At 39.9% G+C, this 23,518-nt stretch overlaps 1 protein-coding gene and 1 pseudogene across 14 annotated transcripts in view; one reads left to right on the forward strand and one right to left on the reverse strand.

Moving 5' to 3' along the window:
- Positions 1-23,518, forward strand: part of TTLL5 (tubulin tyrosine ligase like 5) — a 307,802-nt gene that overhangs the window by 176,095 nt on the left and 108,189 nt on the right. The window lies entirely within an intron of this gene.
- On the reverse strand, positions 177-1,492 carry LOC113627491 (40S ribosomal protein S2 pseudogene; annotated as a pseudogene).

The following is a 23,518-nucleotide window of genomic DNA, read 5'->3' on the forward strand; positions in this document are numbered from 1 at the left end:
AACAGATGGACTTCTCCTCAGGGCTGCCTGTGTGTCCTCATGACATGGCAGCTGGCTTCCCCCAGAATGAGTGACTTAAGAGAAAGACAAAAGGCACGTGTCTTTTATGACCTAGCTCAGAAGTCATACACAGTCTTTTTTTTTTTAATTTTTTAATTGTGAAAAAGTATACATAACATAAAACTTACCATTTTAAGTGTACAGTTCAATAGCATTAAGTGCATTACATTACTGTGCGTCACCACTATCCACTTCAAGAACTCTTTTCATCTTGCAAAACCGAAACTCTGTAACAATTAAAAAATAACTCCCCATTCTCTCTCTGTCAGCCCCTGGCAACCATCCTTCCACTTCCTGTCTCTGTAAATTTGACCCCTCTAGGTACCTCCTATGAGTGGAATTATACAATGTGTGTCCTTTTCTGCCTGGCTTATTTCGTTTAGCACAATGTCCTCAAGGTTCATCCATGTTGTAACGTGTCAGAATTTCCTTTCTCTTAAGGCTGAATAATGTTCCATTGTATGTCTATACCACATTTTGTTTATCCACTCATCTGTCGATGGACACTTGGCTGGCTTCTGCCTTTTGGCTCTTGTGAGTAATGCTGCTGTTAACGGGTGTACAAATAGTTGTTCATGGCCCTACTTTCAGTTCTTCTGGATATATACCCAGAGTGGAATTGCTGAATCATACGATAATTCTGTTTTTTTCCGAGCTTAATTAATTCACTTCATCTTTCCTGTATAAGTCCTCTACGTGGTGACCATAGCTGGAGCTTGGGTTTTCTTTGCAGAGACTCTGGTATGGCTCTTTACTAAATGGTCAGTGAATTCCTGATGGGGAGACTTGGTGAACATGGTCTCTTTCTAGAGGTCAAGGTGAGTAGCTGTAAGTCTTGGAGATGGCATCAAAGGTGGCCGTGGTAAAGTTGCACAGGCTGGCAGTGCAGCCTGCAGACAAGGTGTACTAGTCCTTGATACTGGCCACCAGCTTCTTGGGCACAAGAGCCCAGAGCATGCCGGAGCCTTTGGTGTGGGGATGAGATACACCAGCACAGAGCCACAGTGGCTGGTCACCTTGCAAAGGGCAGTGTGGGGCTTGCTGATCTTGCTTCCTCGGTAGCCTCACTGCCTGGCAACAGGGGAGAGTTTGGCCAGGGTAATGGCCCCATGGATGGCCGTGGCTGCCTCCTTGGATCGCTTACCAAAATTGACATGGCCCTTGTAGTCCCTAGTGGCAACAGATGCCTTGAACCTGGTCTGCTGGCCAGTGTGGGTCTGCTTTTGCACAGGTGTAGTCTTCAAGCTCTCCCTTTAGGGTCAGCCTCAGGAAAAAGTCCGTGATATCAGACTACGTGACGGACGAGGAGAAGAGATGTATTTCCTCCAGGGACTTGGTATCCATGTCCACGACCAAGCAGCCTGGCTCGGGGACCGGGAGCCACTTCTTGTCCTCAGCCTCCCCTCAGCGAGCTCCGTGGCCTTGGCTCCAGCCTGAGCGTAGCTGCAGCGCTGGCCCCGGAAGCTGCCCCCCATACCTCTGTGGAGCTGCTGCGGCCACCTGGAACACCAGCGTCATCCACCATTTGGTGTTTTCTTGGAGCAGAAAGGCAATTCTATTTTTAATTTTTTGAGGACTCTCCATACTGTTTTCCAGAGTAGCTGTACCATTTAACGTTTCCACCAGCAGTGCACAGGGGTTTCGGTTTCTCCACATCTTCGCCGACACTTTTTTTTTTTTTATAGTAGCCATCCTGATGGGTGTGAGGTGGTATCTCATTGTGGATTTTCATTTGTGTTTCCCTCATGATTAGTGATGGTGAGCATCTTTGCATATGCTTCTTGGCCATTTGTGTATCTTTTTTAGAAAAATGCCTATTCGGGTCCTTTGCCTATTTTTAAATCAAGTTTGGCTTTTTGTTGTGGAGTTTTAGGAGTTCTGTATGTATTTTGAGTATATTTGGATTATCAGATGTATGATTTGAAAATATCTTCTCCCATTCTGTAGGTTGCATTTTTACTCTGTTGATAGTATTCTTTGATGCACAAAAGTTTTTAATTTTGATGAAGAACAATTTTTTAATTTTTTCTTTTGTTGCCTGTGGCTTTGGCATATATCCAAGAAATCATTGCCAAATCCAATGTTGTGAAGCTTTTTTGCCATTTGTTTTCATTGAAGAGTTTTATAGTTTTAACTCTTACGTTTAGGTCTTTCAAACACACTATCATTTTTGCGATATCCTACTGTTTACACAGGCCAGCTCCATTCAGTGTGGGAGGGGATTACCCAGGATATGAATACCAGGAGGTGGGGATCATTGGGGGCCATCCTGGAAGCTGGTTCCTACAATCATTCAGGTATATAGTTTTTGGGTTTTTTTTTATTTTGCGGTACGTGGGCCTCTCCCGTTGCGGAGCACAGGCTCCGGACGTGCAGGCTCAGCGGCCATGGCTCACGGGCCCAGCCGCTCCACGGCATGTGGGATCTTCCCGGACCGGGGCACGACCCCATGCCCCCTGCATCGGCAGGCGGACCCTCAACCACTGCGCCACCAGGGAAGCCCCAGGCATATAGTTTTAAAAGTTAAGTAATTCTATAAAGTTTATAATGAAAATGGGAATCCCCTGCCCCTTCTTCTCCCACTGCTACCAAACCTTAATTTCCACACTCCAGAGATAACTGCTTTCAGCTTTTTTTTTTTCAGCTGTTTCTTCTGTTACTTGCCTTCATATTTCTAAATCATATGTTTATCTGCCATTTGGGGGCTTCTTATTTTATATATTATTTATTTATTAAATTCCTATCAGAAGGTGGAAGTTGAGAATTCTTGTGCTGCCTCCTCCTGCCCCCACCCCCAACCACACACACACACACACACACACACACACACTCTCTCTCTCCCCTTCCTCCCATCCCTGCAGTGAACACATAGTACAATTTGATCAGTGTTTACTGTTTTCATTATCATGACTGGGCCCTTGGAAACTTTTGGGCCTCTCAGAATCATCATTTCTTCTTTCCTATTGATCCATTTCTCTGTCATTTTGTCTGACTTGGTACATGTTGTGAAGTTAAGAAATTTTCGAAGTTTCAAATTTCTTGCAGGTTAAGACAGTTTACACAGGGCTATATGGGAGGGGAGGATATGTATATGTATATATATTAATATATATATACACACATACATGTGTATATTATATATGTTCCTATTTTCTATTGACTGAAATATTTATGTTCATACTTTGTAAAAGCTAAGTGTACAAGTAATACACACATGTAGCCACGTCATAAAATAATCTAACAGAAACATATACAGATTATGAGGAGATTAAGCCCCCTCCTCAGAGGTAGCCACAGTTAAAAGGTTGATCTGTATATTTTTCTGTGACTTTTTTTCCTCCCTAATGTCGCCATGTTTCTCTGGTTTGTTTATATAAGCTTTTCTTTTTTTTCTTTGGCCGGGCCACGCAGCGGGATCTTAGTTCCCTGTCCAGGGATCAAACCTATGCCCCCTGCAGTGGAAGCACAGCGTCTTAACCACTGGACCGCCAGGGAAGTCCCTATGTAAGCTTATCTGAATATTCTTAACCACTATGTAGTTTTCCAAAGGATGAATGTACCATAATTTATTTTGCCATTCTCCTATTAAAGAGCACTAAGTTGTATCCAATTTAGGCATCTGCAGTGAATGCCTTGTACATATATCTTTGTACACATGTGCAAGTATTTCTATGGGATACATTCCAAGAAGTGGAATTCCTTGGATCAAATGATATATACACTTTGAATTTGTATAGATACTGTCAAATTGGCCTCAAAAGGGCTGTAAAAGGGCTGTACCACTACCCCCTCCAATCTGGAGCTCTTTCTTCACACACTTGCCAGCATCTATTCTACTAGACTATCACTTATTCCTTTCCTGCAGATTCTCTCCTTTTTTACTGATGATGAAATTAGGCATAGACCTATCTTCAGATATATTATTTTAGAGATGCTTTGTTTTCAGGCAAGAATATAACTGAGATGGGGCCAAGAAGCAGGAAGGTAAAAGTATTCTCAGTGGGCTCTTTCTTTTCTTACTATCAATTAAGACCAGGAAGAATCCCTACGTGTTAGCTTCTTTCCCCTCCACTGCGCTGCTGAAGTGCTTTTCTCCCCTGCTTTTGTTTTTGATTGATTTCATCCAAGAGGCTTACCCTTTCCCCTCCCTCAGTAATGAATAACCAGAAAAGTCACAGAACCAGGCAAATTGAGTGAAGGAAGCTTAAGGAAAATATTAAAAAGGAAGAAAAGTGTTTGATGTACTTTTAATATAAAATGTGGAAAAAGTAGAAGAAGGGCGGGGGTTGGGGAAAGAGGGAGGAGAGAGATTATTCACGGTAATGGGAACCAAATGTTGGCCGGGAAAGCTGCAGCATTCTCACACTCTTCCTGTAACGCCATGGCTTTTCAAAGTGATAATAATGGAGCACCAACAGTACAGGACATGCCTTAACCCTTCCATACCTGAACAGCCCCAACTCAGCTTTTCCGAGGCGGTGTCAGCTTTGAAGTCCTGGCACGTGGACGATGTCTGTGTCCCGCTTGCCATCAGGGCAAAAAGAAGGAAGGTGGAAGCAAGTAGTAGAACAGTAAGGGAGCACTCGCTTGCTGGAACTCCTCACAGTACGCTGCATTTCTCTTTCTGTGTGTTAGGCTTTTCTACTGGACAAGCAGCAGCCTGCCTGACCGTAGCTTGCCAGGTTTGGATGATGATATCTTCTCCCCTTGCTGCCCAGAGCTGATGAGAAAACCCCCATGGGATAGGCAGGCAGCCTCCCTCCATCAGTAATGATCCCACAACATGAAAAGGCCTCCATGGAGACCGAAGTCCCCCCCCCCGCCACCGCCCCGGGTGCCCGTGTGCAAGTACAGGCGCTCCTGTGGAGGCCCCGGCCTTTATTTTCTTGGAAGTCCACACCTGCCGCTGTGGAATTGAGATGTAAAGACTGTTTGCAGCCGAAGGGCACTCCCTGACCATATGACCTCCAGGTGGTCAAGGACAGGCACTTGCCCCTTGGCCTAGCCATTTATCTATGGAGGGCGAATGAAAAGGGGTGAAGGAATGAATGAAGTTCCTGCTCCAGCTGGCTTTTACCGCCATCTTGATTCAAATTTTGTTCAGGTGCCTTTAAAAGTCCATTGTGCCTGAGAAATAAACCTTATTTTTTAGGTCAAATATTCACCATTTCAGAGGGGAGGCACTGGTAGCAGTAGGGCAGGCGGCACCAGGGCAGGCAGGTGCTTGACTCTGCAGGTAGCTGGGCGGCTCCGGAACTCTTCAGCAGCAGTTGTCTTCAGCTGTAACAGGAGACAACTGTTAGTCTCTGCCTCCTTGGCATGTTAAAGGTTTCAGGGAGTTAAGGCACGGAGAATACTTAGCACCCCACCTGCCACCTCCTCTTCTCTTCTCTGTCTGTTGGTACCCTCATATTACCTACAGCTAAAACTGAAACATCTTTTTTTCAAATGTTTTCCAGAATCATCCTTGGGATGATTTTATAGTTTTACGTTTTACATTTAAGTAAACGTTTTGAATGATCCATTTTGAATTAATTTTTGTATGAAGTCTGAGGCTTAGGTTGAGGTTCATTTCTTTTGCCTGTGGATGTACAATTGCTCCAGCACCATTTGTTAACAAACAAATGGCTTTAAACAGGTTATCCTTCCTCCATTGTATTGACTTTTCCAGCTTTGTCAAGTCAGTTGAGCATTTTAGTGTGGGTCTTGGATGATTTTGGTATTCCGAAAACAAAGGTCTATAGCAATAATAATTTGTTAGAGACTCTTTAGCAAGGAGTGTTTTAGGTTCTAGTTTTCTTCCTTGTACCTTTGGAATCGTACAGATTTAGGTTCAAAAGTGGCTCTTTCACTTACTGTGAGTGAAGTTAAACCTAAGTCATTTAACCTAAGCCTCAGTTTTCTCGTCTCTAAAATGGAATGGTAATAATACCTTTCTCAATGGGTTTCTCTGAGGACTAACCAAGATAGGGCATATAAAGGGCTTAGCTTGAAATTAGGCATTTGGAAAGCCTTCAAGCTAATGTCGGTGATGGTAGTGAGACTTAGCTATCTCTGTGCTTGGCCATCCTAAGACACACTTACTCATGCCCCTTGCCTTCCCCAAACCTTAACTTTACACTTTTCATTATAGTTCATCATGAGCACATGAGTGATTCCAGTTAAAGCTGCTGTGCTGGGCCTTACTTAGATGGCGGTTTTGATCAGTAACATTGGTGTTTCTGAATATATGAGAGATCTGTCTTACAGCTGTAATTGCAGACTACCCCCATTGGGTTTCCTGTTGCTTCCTGCTCTTTCATATGCTCTTCCTTCTACCTGCAGTGTCCTTCCAGTTGTCAAAATGCTGGTCATCTTTTGCGACCACTTGTACTTTGACGTCTTCCTTGATTTCCCCCATAGGAAGTTGCTCCCCTCTCTTGTCTTCTAAAGCCAGTGTCCTGTTCCCAGCACAGTGGCATACAGAGTATGGGGAGTGGCAGGAGTTCTTTTCTTCATTAAAAAAAATACACGTTTTAAAAGTGCATAAATAAATAAAGTATATCCAAATATGCTGACATGAACATTAAATGATAAAAGCAGGATAGTATAATCACAATTTACTATATATTTTCATAGTCAGCATGCATTAATTTTTAAATTGATTTTTATATTGCTTAAAGTGCCCTACAATTTGCTATTAAGTCAGAAATATTTCTCCCTTATTTTGAAATGATACGATTCTATTCTGCCATTTGTTAAAGAGAGGAACAAGAGGAAGGGAAGGAGAAAGGGACTAACGTTCACTGAGTGCCCAGCTCACGCCAGGTCCTGTGCTTTGTATGATTTACCCTGTTTACTCCTGAAAACATGGCTGTAACGTGGGTATTGTTACCCTCAAGTTCAGATAATGAAATAGCCTTAGAAATGTTAACATTTGAGTTCAGCTTTTTCTGAGGTGAAAGTTCATGCTCTTTTCACGGCTTGAACTTCCCTACTTGTGGGAAGAGGAAAATCAGTACCAGTCTTTTCACAGTGGCATCCCAGGCTAGTCTAGACCCATTTATTAGTGATGATAACATGCAAAGGAGAGGTGGAAATATTTCTGAAGATAAACTCTCACTGTTGGAATGTAAGAACCAGTATTTCTGTGAACAAAAGTGAAGAAAAATGTCCCATCATCTATGAACATGTACATTATTTTACTTTTATGAGACACTAATGTCATGCTTCGTGTGTGGGCAGAAAACATCAATAAGACTGAAGCAGCTAACTCTAAATATATGGCTTACATTTACAATTTTGGATTAAATTTCTTCTTGCTTTGTATGCTGCCTCTTCTGGATATAACTTAATTTCTGTCACAGATTAGAACCAGCAGGTCAGGCGGATTAGGATGGCTGTTTTGAAGGTGGGTAATTCCATACAAGGGAAATATCGTGACTCTCGGGGATAGAAGTTGTAGATTTTTTTGGTCCTCTTGGTTTCTTACAATGGCCTGATCATACAGGTGCTGGTCAACACGTCTTATAAATGTGATTTGTCATTTTAGCTGTGGTTTAACATATGTTCAACAGCTTTGGTATTTTAGAAGAGACCCATTGCTTCTTGGACTTTTGGCTACGATCAAATGTACAAGGGAAGGAACCAGAGTATCATGAAAAGGATGTAAAGCAGAAGAAGTAATAATGGAAGATGTCTCTTTTAGCCTCCAGGCTATTTATGGACTCAGTGTGTGGGGAATCTGGCCATAGACAGACACAGAAATGAATCATACATTTCTTCATCAGTGTAATCATATATTACACTTCATCAGCAAGTGTAATGTCTGGAATTTGAGCCCTAGAGGTAAAGAGTTTTGTTTGATTCATCCCTAAAATACAAATTCTGTATTCCTATTTTTATTATATTCATACTACAAGTGATTAGCTTCTCCATACCAAGAGGACACAGTTTACCATGTAGGAATATGGCCTGCCTGTTGATTTGTGAGAAATCCAGGTTACATCCCACTGAATCTCAAAAATAAGATGATACATAAGAAACAATAGGGGGCTTTCCTGGTGGCGCAGTTGTTAAGAATCCGCCTGCCAATGCAGGGGACACGGGTTCGAACTCCGGTCCGGGAAGATCCCTCATGCTGCGGAGCAGCTAAGCCCATGTGCCACAGCTACTAAGCCGTGTGCCACAACGGCTCAAGCCCGTGCGCCTAGAGCCCGTGCTCCGCAACAAGAGTAGCCACCGCAATGAGAAGCCTGGGCACCACAATGAAGAGTAGCCCCCGCTCGCCTCAACTACAGAAAGCCCGCACACAGCAACGGAGACCCAACACAGCCAAAAATAAATTAATTAAATAAAATATTTTTAAAATGCTAAAAAAAAAAAGAGAAAAAATAGTAACATGCTAATAGTAACATTCAGTGCCTATGATATGCCAGGCCCTAAATGCTTTATGTACCTTAACTCATTTAATAGCTAACTTTTACCTTGTGCCAGCAACTGTTCTCAAAGCTTCACATGTATTAACTGATTTAGTGCTCCCAGATCCTCTGTGAGATAAGTACTGTTATCATCCCCATTTTACAGATGAAGAGACTAAGCACAGAGCAATGAAGTGACTTTCCCAAAATGACGCATTGGTGAATGGCAGTCAGGATTCAAACTCAAACAAGTGGTAGCAGAATCCGTGCTCTTAACCACTCTGCCGGTGATTCAGTGAGATGCATCAGAATCCCTTGAATGGCTTGTTAAAATAAAGATTGCTGGGCCCAACCTCAGAGCTTCTGATTTCAGTAGGTCTGGGGTGAGGTTCAGTTATTTTCACTTTTAACAAGTTCCCAGGTGATGCTGTGCTGTTGGTCCAGGTACCACACTTTGAGAACCACAGTCCTATGCTGTGCTGCCTCTGCTAGGGCTGGAAAGGAATTAATATTCAGTGCAAGCAGCTGAGGACCAGGATAATGAGTTTCAATGGTCTGATCTTAACAGAGGTGGGTGCCTGCATTTGGTGGCAGCTGTGACCTAGAACTGAACCCCTCTAGTAAATTTTTTTTTTATTATTACAGGTAAAGCAGATAACTTTTAATGAAATGGGTGAAATCCAAAATGGAAATTATAAGACTTCAAAAGTTTTTTTTTTTGTCATCTGCCACCCCCCCATCCCCCCACCACTCTCCCCCCTTGGTGTCCATACGTTTTGTTTTGTTTCTTTTAATTTAATTTTATTTATTTTTTTATACAGCAGGTTCTTATTAGTCATCACTTTTGTGCACATCAGTGTATACATGTCAATCCCAATCGCCCAAATCATCACACCACCACCACCACCCCCTACCGCTTTTGCCCCTTGGTGTCCATACGTTTGTTCGCTACATCTGTGTCTCACTTTCTGCCCTGCAAACCGTTTCATCTGTACCATTTTTCTAGATTCCACATATATGCGTTAATATACGGTATTTGTCTTTCTCTTTCTGACTTACTTCACTTTGTGTGACAGTCTCTAGATCCATCCACGTCTCTACAAATGACCCAATTTCATTCCTTTTTATGGCTGAGTAATATTCCATTGTATATATGTACCACATCTTCTTTATCCATTTGTCTGTCGGTGGGCAGTTAGGTTGCTTCCGTAACCTGGCTATTGTAAATAGTCCTGCAATGAACATTGGGGTGCATGTGTCTTTTTGAATTATGGTTTTCTCTGGGTATATGCCCAGTAGTGGATTGCTGGGTCATATGGTAATTCTATTTTTAGTTTTTTAAGAAACCTCCATACTGTTCTCCATAGTGGCTGTATCAGTTTACATTCCCACCAACAGTGCAGGAGGGTTCCCTTTTCTTCACACCTTCTCCAGCATTTCTCGTTGGTAGATTTTCTGATGCTGCCCATTCTAACCAGTGTCAGGTGATACCTTATTGTAGTTTTGATTTCCATTTGTCTAATAATTAGTGATGTTGAGCAGCTTTTCATGTGCCTCATGGCCATCTGTATGTCTTCTTTGGAGAAATGTCTGTTAAGGTCTTCTGCCTATTTTTTGACTGGGTTGTTTATTTATTTATTTATTTATTTTTGCGATACGCGGGCCTCTCACTGTTGTGGCCTCTCCCGTTGCAGAGCACAGGCTCCGGACGTGCAGGCTCAGCAGCCATGGCTCACGGGCCCAGCCACTCCGCGGCATGTGGGATCTTCCCGGACTGGGGCACGAACCCATGTCCCCTGCATCAGCAGGCAGACTCTCAACCACTGCGCCACCAGGGAAGCCCCTGTTTTTTTAATATTGAGCTGCATGAGCTGTTTTTACTTTTTGGAGATTAATCCTTTGTCCATTGATCTGTTTGCAAATATTTTCTCCCATTCTGAGGGTTGTCGTTTCTTCTTATTTATGGTTTCCTTTGCTGTGCAAAAGCTTTTAAGTTTCATTAGGTCCCATTTGTGTATATTTCTTTTTATTTCCATTACTCTAGGAGGTGGGTCAAAAAGGATCTTGCTGTGATTTATGTCAAAGAGTGTTCTTCCTAGTTTTCCTCTAAGAGTCCCATAGTGTCCAGTCTTACATTTGGTCTTTAATCCATTTTGAGTTTATTTTTGTGTCTGGTGTTAGGGAGTGTCCTAATTTCATACTTTTACATGTAGCTGTCCAGTTTTCCCAGCACCACTTATTGAAGAGACTGTCTTTACTCCATTGTATGTCCTTGCCTCCTTTGTCATAGATTAGTTGACCATAGGTGCGTGCGTTTATATCTGGACTTTCTATCCTGTTCCACTGATCTATATTTCTGTTTTTGTGCCAGTAGCATATTGTCTTGAGTACTGTACCTTTGTAGTATAGTCTGAAGTCAGGGAGTCTGATTCCTCTATCTCCGTTTTTTTCCCTCAAGATTGCCTTGGCTATTCGGGGTCTTTTGTGTCTGTGTACAAAATTTTAGATTTTTTTGTTCTAGCTCTGTAAAAAGTGCCATTGGTAATTTGATAGGGATTGCATTGAATCTGTAGATTGCTTTGGGTAGTAGAGTCATTTTCACAATATTGATTTTTCCAATCCAAGAACATGGTATATCTTTCCATCTGTTTGTGTCATCTTTGATTTCTTTCATCAGTGTCTTACAGTTCTCTGAGTACAGGTCTTTTACCTCCTTAGGTAGGTTTATTCCTAGGTATTTTATTCTTTTTGTTGCAATGGTGAATGGGATCATTTCCATAATTTCTCTTTCTGATCTTTTTGTTGTTAGTGTATAGAAATGCAAGAGATTTCTGTGCATTAATTTTGTATCGTGCAGCTCTACCAAATTTATTGATTAGCTCTAGTAGTTTTCTGGCTGCATCTTTAGGATTCTCTACGTATAGTATCATGTCATCTGCAAACAGTGACAGACACTTTTACTTCTTCTTTTCCGATTTATATTCCTTTTATTTCTTTTTCTTCTCTGATTGCCATGGCTAGGACTTCCAAAACTATGTCGAATAAGAGTGGCAAGAGTGGGCATCCTTGTCTTGTTCCTGATCTTAGAGGAAATGCTTTCAGTTTTTCACCATTGAAAATGATGTTTGCTGTGGATTTGTTGTATATGGCCTTTATTATGTTGAGGTAGGTTCCCTCTATGCCCACTTTCTGCAGAGTTTTGATCATAAATGGGTGTTGAATTTTGTCAAAAGCTTTTTTTGCATCTATTGAGATGATCATATGGTTTTTATTCTTCAATTTGTTAATATGGTGTATCCCAGTGATTGATTTGCATATATTGAAGAATCCTTGCATCCCTGGGATAAATCCCTCTTGATCATGGTGTATGATCCTTTTAATGTGTTGTTGGATTCTGTTTGATGGTATTATGTTGAGGATTTTTGCATCTATATTCATCAGTAATATTGGTCTGCAGTTTTCTTTTTTTGTAGCATCTTTGTCTGGTTTTGGTATCAGGGTGATGGTGGCCTCGTAGAATGAGTTTGGGAATGTTCCTTCCTCTGCAGTTTTTTGGAAGAGTTTGAGAAGGATGGGTGTTAGCTCTTCTCTAAATGTTTGATAGAATTCACATGTGAAACCATCTGGTCCTGGACTTTTTGTTTGTTGGAAGATTTTTTAATAGTTTCAATTTCATTACTTGTGATTGCTCTGTTAATATTTTTTATTTCTTCCTGATTCAGTCTTGGAAGGTTATACCTTTCTAAGAATTTGTCCATTTTTTCCAGGTTGTCCATTTTATTGGCATAGAGTTGCTTGTAGTAGTCCTTTAGGCTGCTTTGTATTTCTGCAGTGTCCGTTGTAACTTCTTTTCGTTTCTAATTTTATTGATTTGAGTCCTCTCCCTTTTATTCTTTTTTTTCAACATCGTTATTGGAGTATAATATCCCTCTTTTTCTTGATGAGTCTAGCTAAAGGTTTATCCATCTTGCTTATCGTCTCAGAACCAACTTTTAGTTTTATTGGTCTTTGCTTCTCTTTCATTTATTTCTGCTCTGATCTTTATGATTTCTTTCCTTCTACTGCCTTTGGGTTTTGTTTGTTCTTCTTTCTCTAGTTCCTTTAGGTGTAAAGTTAGATTGTTTATTTGATATTTTTCTTGTTTCCTGAGGTAGAATTGTATTGCTATAAACTTCCCTCTTAGAACTGCTTTTGCTGCATCCCGTAGGTTTTGGATGGTCTTGTTTTCATTGTCATTTGTCTCTAGGTGTTTTTTGATTTCCTCTTTGATTTCCTCAGTGATCTCTTGGTTATTTAGCAATATATTGTTTAGCCTCCCTTTGTTTGTGTTTTTTACATGTTTTTCCCTGTAATTGATTTCTATTCTCATAGCGTTGTGGTCAGAAAAGTTGCTTGATATGATTTCAGTTTTCTTAAATTTACCAAGGCTTGATTTGTGACCCAAGATGTGATCTCTCCTGGATAATGTTCACGTGCACTGGAGAAGAAAGTGTAATCTGCTGTTTTGGGATGGAATGTCCTATAAATATCAATTAAATCTAACTTGTCTATTGTGTCATTTAAAGCTTGTGTTTCCGGGCTTCCCTGGTGGCGCAGTAGTTGAGAGTCTGCCTGCCAGTGCAGGGGACATGGGTTCGTGCCCTGGTCCAGGATACCCCACATGCCGCGGAGCGGCTGGACCCATGAGCCATGGCCGCTGAGCCTGCGCATCCGGAGCCTTTGCTCCGCAATGGGAGAGGCTACAACAGTGAGAGGCCTGTGTACCGCAAAAAAAAAAAAAAGCTTGTGTTTCCTTATTAATTTTCTGTCTGGATGAATCTGCCCATTGGTGTCAGTGAGGTGTTAAAGTCCCCCAATGTTATTGTGTTACTGTTGATTTCCTCCTTTATAGCTGTTAGCATTTGCCTTATATGTTGAGGTGCTCCTATGTTGGGTGCATTTATATTTATAATTGTTATATCTTCTTCTTGGATTGATCCCTTGATCATTATGTAGTGTCCTTCCTTGTCTCTTGTAACATTCTTTATTTTAAAGTCTACTTTATCTGATACGAGTATTGCTACTCCAGTTTTCTTCTGATTTCTATTTGCCTGGAGTATCTTTTTCCATCCCCTCACTTTCAGTCTGTATGTGTCCCTAGGTCTGAAGTGGGTCTCTTGTAGACAGCGTGTGTATGGGTCTTGTTTTGTATCCATTCAGTGAATCTGTGTCTTTTGGTTGGAGCATTTAATCCATTCACATTTAAGGTAATTATCGATATATTTGTTCCTGTTACCTTTTTCTTAATTGTTTTGGGTTTGCTTTTGTAGGTCCTTTTCTTCCCTTGTGTTTCCCACTTAGAGAAGTTCCTTTAGCATTTGTAGTAGAGCTGGTTTGGTGGTGCTGAATTCTCTTAGCTTTTGCTTGTCTGTAAAGCTTTTGATTTCTCCATCGAATCTGAATGAGATGATCCTTGCCGGGTAGAGTAATCTTGGTTGTAGGTTCTTCTGTTTCGTCATTTTAAATATATCGTGCCATTCCCTTCTGGCTTGTAGAGTTTCCGCTGAGAAATCAGCTGTTAACCTGATGGGAGTTCCCTTGTATGTTATTTGTTGTTTTTCCCTTGTTGCTTTTAATAATTTTTCTGTGTCTTTGAGAAAACAATTTGCTTACCGTTTGTCCCGCGTGTTGCTCCTTGGGTTTATCCTGCCTGGGACTCTCTGCGCTTCCTGGACTTGGGTGGCTATTTCCTTTCCCATGTTAGGGAAGTTTTCGACTATAATCTCTTCAAATATTTTCTCGGGTCCTTTCTCTCTCCCTTCCTCCTCTGGGACCCCTATAATACTAATGTTGTTGCGTTTAATGTTATCCCAGTGGTCTCTTAGGCTGTCTTCATTTCTTTTCATTCTTTTTTCTTTATTCTGTTCCACGGCAGTGAATTCCACCATTCTGTCTTCCAGGTCACTTATCCATTCCTCTGCCTCAGTTATCCTGCTATTGATTCCCTCTAATGTATTTTTCATTTCAGTTTTTGTATGGTTCATCTCTGTTTGTTTGTTCTTTAATTCTTCTAGGTCTTTGTTAAACATTTCTTTCATCTTCTCGATTTTTGCCTCCATTGTTTTTCTGAGGTCCTGGATCATCTTCACTATCATTATTCTGAATTCTTTTTCTGGAACGTTGCCTATCTCCCCTTCTTGTAGTTGTTTTTCTGGGGTTTTATCTTGTTCCTTCATCTGGTACACAGTCCTCTGCCTTTGCATTTTGTCTATCTATCTGTGAATGTGGTTTTCGTTCCACAGGCTGCAGAATTGTAGTTCTTCTTGTTTCTACTCTCTGCCCTCTCCAAAAGATTATTCTGATGGCCCTTTAATTAGGATGGAAGTTCTATGAGAAACTCTTTGTGATGGGCTGTGTCATGCCGGCCAGAAGAACTTTGAAAGATTTTTATGAGGCTTCTGTTCTATTCATGAAGTGAGAAAGTTTTCCCAAGCCAGTGAAACATGGAGTACCCTTCTAGTGTTGGAGGGTCTCCTGCAGAGACAGGAGGTGGCTGTGGCTCACCACAGGGACAAGGACACTGACAGCAGAAGTTCTGGGAAGTACTCCTTTCCGTGAGCCCTCTGGGAGTCCGCCATTAACCCCACCAAAGAGCACCCTCTAGTAAATCTTGAGGGCAGCAAATTTCAGTAGACTTGTCTTGACACAACAGAAGGAGGTGCCAATGTAGCCTTGTTGTGGACTTGATGAATAAGAGACCAGTTCCTAGTACAATGAAGGGTTGTTTCCATAGATTGTAGTTGAAGGTAGCTTGAGAATGGGCTCTTGGATGCAGTGCACACACACACACACACGGAGTGGTAAGAAAAAGTCTTGACTATTATACACATTTTATTTTCCCCTCTTTAGCCCTATAGCTTTAAAAAAAAAATCTCCTTTCTTGTGATTTCCCCAGTATCTTCCCTATTTTATAAAAACATCATTATTTATAAAGAAAAGAAAAAGGACAGGTAGAGAAGGTTACAAAATAAAAAAGAAGAAGAAGAAGAAGAAAGGAAGAAAGGTGGAATTCTGGCATTGTCTCCCATTTCCCTTGGCCAATTGAGAATGGGGGCAGAGACAGGTTAGTGAAACCAGAAAAGCTATAGACTTGACTTCCATATCACCAGCTGTTTTGCTTCCCGGGGAAAATAGGAGAAACGAAAGGAGCCTAACTGATGTGATGAGGCAGGAATTCTAAATTTGTGACACTTTGCAAGCTGTTTGTGTGTACTAGGTTTGAACCCAGCTACAATTCACTGTAGAAATTCTTGGAAACTGGCATGTCAGCTGCCCTAGACAATCTGCACATTAACTTTCACTTTGAAAACTTTTCCTGGCTTGTCTCTGCAGGCTGTGAAAGCTAGGTGGTGGTGGTCCAGTTTTACAAGGCCCAGCTGTGCTTGTGTGTACCTGTGTTGTTGTCGCAAAGGCAGCAGACTTTTCCCTTTATTTTATAAAAATCCTGCTGAGCTGGATCCAGTCTTCATTGTTGAATGAACTGGTGTCAGGGAGTTCTCTTTTGGCTTTCTTAAAGGTCACCCTTTGCTCACTTCTTTTTAAGTTCACAGCTCCATTTTTCAGGCTTCATGTGGTATGCTGGTTATGCCAAAGTAAAGAGCTGGATCAAAGACATTTCTTGTTAATAAGGCTAAGGATCCATCTGTCTTTGCAGATCCAGACTGTTAATAGATACAGGACCAAGGAACCTCCATCTACAAACCTGGCTGACTCCCAGAATCCTAAATTGTCTTCTAGAACAGTGCTGTGAACTTAACCTTTTGAAAGGTTTGGTTTTACATCCAGCCTTGTGTTCCGTAAAGCTTGCCCCCAGATTCTCTGCCAGATGTACTGAGAAATCCAACTTTGTCCTAATTTCCTCCTCCTGGGGATCATTCCATCAATCATGGAGTGGTACGAGTATGGAGACAGCAGAAGTCTGGTTCACATTCTGAATCCATTGTCAAGTCCAGCTGGCTGGGATCTCACTGTACTTTTAAAGGGCAGGCATATCAGCTCTTAGCTTTTTCACTGGATACTTCAGTGTGTTCTTTCCAGATGTATGTCCTGGTCACACAGTATTAATAAAACCAAAGTTAAAGTTAGCCAGAATAATCCCCCTAGACGTTTTTCAGTCATCACTACCGCTTCCTTTTCCTTTTCTATGTATCTGCTTATTGAATGAATGATCAGAAACCTCCCCTCTCAATTGCTTATAATTCTGTATTTCAAAGTATGTATCTTACTTGGACCCTGCTCATGTTCTTAGTCTCTTTTGAGTCTTGCTTGTTTTTTTCTTCTTTTCTTCTGATTGATTTTGAGCCACCTTATTTTAATGTATTGTCCTGCTTCCCCTTTCGGCATGTGTAGTAAACAATAGATGATAGATTTATTTTGGGGGTGCCAATTGATATTATACTGATACTAAGAACCCTTATCTAGATTCTTAGTTTTCAGGGCACATCTTTGTCCTATCCAAACCCTCCCTTTATTCCTCAAGGAAAATGAAGCTCACAAGGGTCAGGCTATTGAATCAATCTTATTTTCTCTACTTAATAATTGAATTACTGTGTCCAAAGTGAAGCAGTCCTTATGATTACTAATTCGTGATTTACGGTTCTAGTCCTGTGATTGTGATTCAGTGTATGATTTCATGTGCAACAAAGGAGCTCATACACTGGGAACAGAAAAGAAGAGATAGAGATAAATTAGATGCTGAATATATTAACTGATAACTGAGATGTCAACTTCAAGCCAAAATCTAACAGATTAGCAAACCAATGATTTGGCAGCCCTTAGAGAAGGAAAAGGGAATCACTTAAGCCCAGCATTGATTCACGAAAAAAATAAGTCATGCTAGACTAACCTCATTTCCCTTCATGGTAGAATCACCTTAGTAAGAGAAGATCAGGGGGACAAAAAAAGAATTACCATAACTGCGTTTCGACAAGTCATGATGATATCTTGTGAGCATGAAAGAGAAATGTGAACAAGATAACACTGTCATTAAGAATCTTTGATAACTAGACAACTGTACCCAATGAATCAGTGTAAGATTGAGAATTAAGTCATTGAGGCTCTGTGATTTGCTCAGTAGGTCACCATTTTTTAATCAATGAATTAATTTATCCATTCATATTTATTTAGGTGCCTACTATATACTAGGCACCTACATATCTAGAAGGCATACTAAACCTATTTTCAGATGACATGAAGTAGGGTGGGATACTGAATACCTTGGATGAAAATCGGAATTCACAATGATTTAAACAGGGTAGAATGATGAGTCTAATTCATGGAATTTAATAAAAAAAATATAAAAGCTCTTCACATGGTTTCAGAAATTCAAGTGAAGAAGGCTTAAGGGTTTAAATTGACTTTAAGCGTAATAGAAGTTAACAGTTGAATAAGGCTGTCAAAACCAGTACTATCATGTGGGAAATTTTTTACAACATATTGCCAGATTGTAAAAGCAGATTGTAAAGCAGATAGTGCAGAATCACTCTGTTTGTGCGAGGGAAATACACACAGAGGAAGTATGTACCTCAGAATGTTGACAAAATGTTCATAGTAGCCATCTTTGGTTGTTGGAGTGCAGATGGATGACTTTTGTTTTTTACCTTTCTATCTTTTTGTGTTTTCCAGGTTATGACATTTTGCTCCTTAAAAAAAAATTGCTTTTGTTTCATTTTGAAGAGGTGAAAGGCAGTGTAGCCAGTGCTGATAATTCAGGCTTTTACTAGCAGGAGTGGGGGTGGGGAAGAAGGATGGTGATAATCTCCATCATTCATCAGTGCCTGAACAGCTGCCCCTCCCTGGTAATCAGCATTATTAGTAAACACCCACTTCCCCACAGGGGCAGCACCCTGCCTATGGTTAGAGCATTCTCTGGCTGGCTTGGTTTGGAGCAGCAGGTCTCCATCATGAGGACGCGACCTCAGGTGAGGACTGCCGTGCAGCGGCTGTCTCTAGCTGGGGAGACCTGGCTCCCTGGCTCACACACACTGAGTGACTCCTGAGTCCTTTTTTCAGATCCACTAGATTGGCTCCCCCGTTTATCACCCAGGTTACCCCACGTGAACATAGTACTTGGTAAGGGGAATATAAATACTTCTTTGCTTCTCTTCTTTCTGAGAAGTGATAGAGTTGCTCACACCTGTTCCTTAGCATCCTTATTGTTCGTTTTCACAAAGGTTTGGATTCACTTTCCACAGGAACGATGTTAATAATAGCAGCTCACATGTATTGAGCATTTATTATGTGCGCCAGACATTGTGCTATGCTTTAGATAGATTATTACGTTTAATTCTTGAACCAGCCCTGTGAGATGTGGGATTGAGTTTTATTCCCATTTCACAGCTGAGGAAACCAAGGCACAGAGAGGTTAAGTATGTTGCTTTAAGTGGTAGAGCTAGGATTTGAACCTAGAAGTCTTGTTCAAGAGCCCAGCTCTTCATCATTAAGCTGTGCTGCTCCTGTTCTGAGAGTTGTCCAGTTCAGAACCTGCAGTGCAGATCCAGGGGCACAGGGTCTCTGCTCTCCCTCCAGAATTCTCTCACTTACCCAGCTCTTGCACTGGTTTTGATTCCTTTCCAGCATCTAAAACCTTTTATTTCTTCTTGCCTTCTTTCTTGGATTATTTCTTTAATCCTTTCCCAAGAGCCTGTCATCCGCTCAAATAAACAAAATATTTAAAGGTTTTTAAGCTTTTCATCCTGTTCTCAAGCAGGAAGATCCGACCTCATTTATAATTTCATATAGTTCTGTGCTTTTGACCTAGCATACAGGTTGTCAAAAGTTCACATAGTTTTTCCAGATAATTTCTGAACTTTTCTGTACCTCTGATACTACCTCTGTTGTAGTTCAACTCTTCCTGCAAAGGAACCATCTCAGTATAACTCCATAGATTCAAAATAGAAAAGATAAAAGTATAGTCTTATCTCAAGGAACAAACTCAAAGGTAAAAAAAATAAATTTTTGCCTTTAACACTTGCATTTTTTTTTGCAGCACTTGCATTTTTAGAGATTGTTTTAAAATAATTTTCCAGCACAAAATTTCTCTAAGCAAGGCACCTGTCACCATGAGCATAAAATCTCTTGGTCTGTCTAATTCATTCCACTTAAATAATTTTAGGCACACATTTCATTTGGCCAGCTATCACTGTTCCCAGTCAGCAGTTACTAACAGCAAGCCTTAAGACTTACTAGTAGACATTTTCAGTATTATTTATTAAATTTATTAAATTGATATCTATTGGCACATGCAATTCGACTTTTATTCTTTCACTAATGAAAGTAGTTCTCATTCAATGGAAGCCTTTCATAAGCATACTTTTTTTTCTTGGAGACTACAGTATGCAATTTTAATGCTAAACTTAATTATCACTGACCTTTTGACTCTCTTCTAACTACATATAACTTTTATTTATTTATTTTTTAAATAAATTTATTTATTTTTTGCTGTGTTGGGTCTTCGTTGCTGCATGCAGGCTTTCTGTCGTTGCGGTGGGTGGGGACTTCACTTTGTTGTGGTACGTGGGATTCTCACTGCGGTGGCCTCTCTTGTTGCGGAGCACGGGCTCTAGGCGCGCAGGCTTTGGTAATTATGGCACGCGGGCTCAGTAATCGTGGCTTGCGGGCTCTAGAGTGCAGGCTCAGTTGTTGTGGCGCATGTGCTTAGTTGCTCTGCAGCATGTGGGATCTTCCTGGACCAGGGATTGAACGCGTGTCCCCTGCATTGGCATGTGGATTCTTAACCACTGTGCCACCAGGGAAACCCATAACTACATATAACTTTTAATTTCATAATAAATCTTCAGGCTCAGGTTCCCAGAGCCAACAATTCTTTCTGCCTTTCAACCAGAGTGCTCATTTACCATCATTACTGTCACTCTGCTTACATATCTCTCACTTCTTCAGACCTTCTGGCCAGCTTATTTGATCCTTCAGGGGCTAATGCACTTTTCCTCACTGTTAGTATCATGTCTGCTAGCTCCCCTTGAGTCTCTGTCCAATGCTGTTCCTCCGAGGCTTTGAATCTGTCTTGAAAGTGTCACCTATTCCAGAGTCCAGCCATTCCTGACTTTCCTCCACCTCCTAATCTTCCCTGGGGATTCACCTAAACGAGTACACTTCCTCCAGATTATGAGCAATTTGAGAGCGGGAGCTTGTGTTTTTCTTCTTGGTAGTCCCTGCGCATCTAGGAACAGTGTCCAATAAATGCATGTTGAATTTCGCTGAAATGAAATAACTACATAAGCATGTATTTTTACATACGATTCCAGTATTGCAAAATTCATGAAGAGAACAAATAATTTTATAACTAAAATCAAGTAAGTTGAGAAAAGAGATATAACATACACACAAACAGGAAATACTGATAATTAGGTTTTTAATGAAAGATAAGTGAAAATGCATAACTTTTTATTTGCATATTTGTCTTTTTTTAAAAAAGTACTACCTCCATTTCTTGAACCCCAGGACTGTCTGTGGTTTCTCTAATGTTTATTGTCACTTTAAAAATGTAGACTTCCAATTCAGTACTCATAAGTGCAAACTCTAAGCACACTTTCTCTTTGTATGCTTATCTTATAAGAAATAGAGAACTGAGGTTCATGAACTCACCGTTCTCTCTTATCCTTCAGGTCTCCCCCCACCACCACCCAAATTCATGATCCCATGATCATATAATTAATATATACTAAAAAAAAAAAATTATATGAAGCTTACCTTCCACATTATTTTTTTCATGAAGTATAATTGACATATAACATTAGTTTCAGGTGTACAACATAAAGATTCAATAATTGCATATATTGTGAAATGATCTTTTTAAATTGAGGTAAAATTTACGTAAGATAAAATGCACATACCTTAAACGTTCAAATTGATGTTCTGACAGGTTTATATATCCACCGTACCACCACTCAACATATGATATAGAACATTCCCATCACACTCCAAAATTTCCTTGTGTGTCTTCCCAGTCAATTCTACCTCTTCCCCCATAATCATTTTTTTGACTTCTCTCATCATAGATTAATTTTCCTTATTCTTTTTTCTTTATTGTGGTAAAATACACACAATATGAAATTTACCATCTTAATCATTTTTTAAGTATACAGTTCAGTGGTATTAAATACATTCATAGTCATGCAGGCATCACCACCATCGATCCCCATAGTTCACACCACATTGAGCAGTTAGAACTTACATAAAAATCCAACATAAAAATCCAAAGTCTGTCTTGACAACCTGGAGGCTGGAGTTCAGGACAAGCACACTTGCTAGGGAGTAAGAGGACAACTTTGGAAATGAGGCAACCAGAAACGGGGAACCTAACTTCTATGTATAAATTTCACCCAAATCTTGGGCTGACCTCTGGACAATGTATATGCAAGTTATACTCCAAACTATACAGCTGAAGCTAGAAGAACTGAACATAGATCTGAGCCACAGCCCACCGAGGGGAAGAAAGAACTGCAGTTTGAGTTCAACCAGGTTAACTGCCTATACACCCACACATACATACTCACTCTTTGGAGCAACATAATATAGTCCAGTATCTACAACATTTCACAATATCCAGGATACAATATGAAATTATTCAACATATGAAAAAAGTGGGAAAATAGGACCCATTTTTAGAATAAAAGATAATCAATGGAGACCAATCCTAAGGAGGCTCAGATGGTAGAATTAACAGACAAGGATTTTAAAGTGGCCATTATAACTATGAACAAGGGTATAAAGGGAAATAGGCTTTAATGAATAAAAGGTAGGAAATTTCAAGACGAATTTCCAGATGGAAATTTTGGAACTGAGGAAACCAATATCTGTAATCCAGAATAAACATATTAACAATATTGAATCTTCCAATCACTCAAGATATGGTATACCTCTGTACTTATTTAGGTTTTGTTTGATATTTATCATTAATGTTCTATAAATTCAATGTAGAGACCTTACACATTTTCCAGTATATTTATTCTTAGATATTTGGTGTATTTTTATGATATTGTAAATTGCATTGCTTTTTAAAATTTCACTTTCAATTAATTTATTACATTGAAATTTCAGTTGTGTATTACTGGCATATAAAAATATAATTTTATTCTGTTTATGGACTTTGATTCCTGCAACTTTGCTTTTTTTTTTTTTCTTATGACACTGACTAGGTCTTATATTACTAATTTTGTATAGAAGTGGTGAGAGCATACATCTGTCCTTTATTCCTGATCTTAGAGGAAAAGAATTCAGTGTTTCACCAATAAGTATCATGTTAGGTATAGATTTTTCATAGATATCCTTTATTAGGTTCAGTAACTTTCTTTCTGTTCCTAGTTTACTGAGAGTTTCTGTCATGAATGGAGATGAATAAATTTTGTCCAGTGCATTTTGATATCTAATAATATTCTTATATGATTTTTCTTCTTTATTCTCTTAATGTGGTGAATTACATTATTGATTTTTTTTTAACCTTAAATCACCGTAAATACCACTTGGTCATGATATATATCCCATACGTGAGACAGATAGATTGATTATATTTGCTAATATTTTATTAAAACTTTTAGTGTGTATGTTCACGAGGCGTATTGGTCTGTAATTTTCTTGTAATGGTTTTGTCAAGTGTTTTTTTATATCAGAGATGTGTTAACATCATAAAATGAGTTGAGAAGTTTTCCCTTCTCTTCTCTGAAAGATTTTGTGAAAGATTGAAATTATTTCTTCTTTAAATGTTTGATAGAATTCATTGAATCCATCTGGGCTTAAAGTTTTCTTTGTTAAGAAGGTTTTTGATTACAAGTTAAATTTATATATTTAGATTTTCTCTCATCGTGTCATTTTCAAAAAGTTGTATTTTCAAGGATTTTTCCAATTCATCTAAGTTGTTAAATATTTGACATAGAGTTGTTCATGATATCTCCTTTTACTTTTAATATCTATATTCTCTGTATGATGTTCCCCCGTCTTCATTTCTGATATTAATAATTCATGTATTTTTTTCCTTGTGATCAGCTTGCTTGGAATTTATCAAC

This window comes from Aethalodelphis obliquidens, unplaced genomic scaffold (genome assembly GCF_003676395.1).
Source record: "Aethalodelphis obliquidens isolate GAN/ISIS:26980383/991018 unplaced genomic scaffold, ASM367639v1 scaffold21, whole genome shotgun sequence".
In the NCBI taxonomy this organism is placed as follows: Eukaryota; Metazoa; Chordata; class Mammalia; order Artiodactyla; family Delphinidae; genus Aethalodelphis; species Aethalodelphis obliquidens.